Below are 2435 nucleotides of genomic sequence, written 5' to 3'. Positions count from 1 at the left end.
CCAGTGCTATCTTGTATCTTGTGTTCAAAAGGGATAAAATCAGATACAAAACATTCCACAGAGTAGATGTAATATACCAGGAATGTGTTCTGGAATACCTTTGTATTTAATGGGAGTGGAGAAAATCTAAAGCAACCACTTGCAAAATATGGTCTTCCAAACACAGAGAAACGTTTGGTACCACCTTTCTAACACACCTATTTCACATTTGTCTCTTAAGGCAGTTTGATCCAATTTGAAGTTCAGTGGGGCTTGTAAATCAAGTGTGTTGAAAACGATAACTATACTTACCTGATTTTCACATGTGATCAAATGTAAGCAGTTTTATATTTATCTCCCCAAGACTTAGGAGTGTGCGTGGATTGTTTTTTGCGGTTTGAATTCAAACTGCCAGTCTGCAAACTGGTTTGGTTGAACCAGCCAATCTGTTCTGTTCGATCAAACTGCCTCTACCCGGTTTGATGGTTCAAGGGGCTATGCTTGTAAAGGGGAATCCAGTGAGAATCCTGCCTTTAAAAGGCTTTTAAGGGCAGATGGGGGAGGGGCGGTGGTGAGAGAACACCTTTAAAAGTAGGTGCTTACCAAATGTGGTGCCTAGCCACTCCCCCCCCCAAACCCCAGCACTCTTCCCCCAACAGGCCGGCGGTGTGGTTCTGGTGGATGCATGGAGGCCAAAATGGTGCCCTTGGGCTGCGGGGGAAGTGCTAGGGTTTCGAGGAGCAGCTGGCTGAGCCACATTCAGTAAGCCTTACTTTTAAAGCTGTCCTCTCACCACTGCCCTTGGAAGCTTTTTAAAGGCAGGATTTTCCTTTGCTTGCAATGGGGAATCCCAACCGGATTCCTCATTACAAGCATAACCTCTCAGACTGTTGAACTTCTGTAACACACCGGGCTAAGTATGGTTCAGTCACGGACCAAACCACCTCTCCTGGAGGCTGGTTAGGTTTCCAGTCGGACCAGTGAACCAGTGTGTTCGATGCAGACCGGTTTAATGTTGAACAGTTGGTGCACACCCCTACCCAAGACTATTTGCCTTAATGTTGCTAATTGATGCATATGCTCTCCAGTGTGTGTTCTAATTTACAATCCAATATATAAAGCAATGTGTCAAATCACTGTTGTGCTATGACTGTTGTACTGTACATGGTAATGCTGATGAGGAAAGCTGCAACAGATAATTGCAGAATGCTCTTAAATACAGGATCTGTATAAACTCCCTTCTGCAGGCAAAATTTGTCATTTCATGGAAATATTGTTGAAAACATTTTGTCAAATCTTGTATTCTTGGGTGGGGGAGTATCCTTTTGTCCCACAATTTAAACAATTGAGAGAATCCAAATCTCATTTGAATAAAAAAGCATATTTTATTATATTTTATTGAAATGTGTAATTTAGCAAAGATTTATTGATGGGAGGGGAAGCAACATCCTTTTGCTTTGCAATTATTAATGCACAATCTATAAAATCTGAAGACTCTACATTTATAATCAGTCTTTAAAAATAAAGTGTGTATTTTGGTGTCAAATATATTACCATTGGGTCTAGCAAGCTTGTTTAATTTGGAAAATAACTTCCCACTAATGGGGCTTGTAGTGTGTGGAGGAGGTTTAACTTCTTGTCCGTGCCACAATTCTAATCCTGATCCAGATTGGGACTGTGGTTGGGCAGAAGATTAACCCTCTTCTCCCCCACAGTTCTTGTCTGCAAGTAGCCCAGTCTGGCAGCTGTTTACTGAATAAAAAACAAGCACATTAGCCCCAGTTGTGTGCTTAAACTAATATCTGATTTGACCCTAATTAGAAACTATGATGATTATACTGAATTATAAACTCTAATACACTTGTATACTGCCTACTACAACAGGCTCAAGGTGGTTAACAAACAAAAACAGCCAAAAATGTAAACATCAAAACCTATTCAGAACTGACTTAAAACAAACCAATGAAACAATAGCCACCTTAAGTGGCACACTGGAAATGCTTAACTAACCAGCAGAAGGTTGTTGGTTCGAATCCCCGCTGGTACTATATCAGGCAGCAGCGATATAGGAAGATGCTGAAAGGCATCATCTCATACTGCGAGGGAGGAGGCAATGGCAACCCACCACCACCACCACCACCTGTATTCTACCAAAGAAAACCACAAGGCTCTGTGGGTGCCAGAAGTCGAAATCGACTTGATGGCACACATTGCCTTTACCTTAATGAAACAACAACAATTGAGCTAAAAGCCTGGCTGAACAGGTGTTCTTAGTTGTTTCCTAAAAGTCATTGGGTATGGAACACCTAATTTCAACAAAGTGTCTTCCACAGCCTCAGCGCAACTATAGAGACGGATCGCTTCCAAGTCACCACCAGGCAAACTAGTGGCACCCTCAGATGACCCTCCTGATTATCTTAATAGGCAGAAGGGTTCATAACAAAGGCATTCACTTA

This window comes from Hemicordylus capensis, chromosome 2 (genome assembly GCF_027244095.1).
Source record: "Hemicordylus capensis ecotype Gifberg chromosome 2, rHemCap1.1.pri, whole genome shotgun sequence".
NCBI classification, from domain to species: Eukaryota; Metazoa; Chordata; class Lepidosauria; order Squamata; family Cordylidae; genus Hemicordylus; species Hemicordylus capensis.
The sequence above is the reverse complement of the archived record's forward strand: the minus strand, read 5'-3'. Positions refer to the sequence as shown.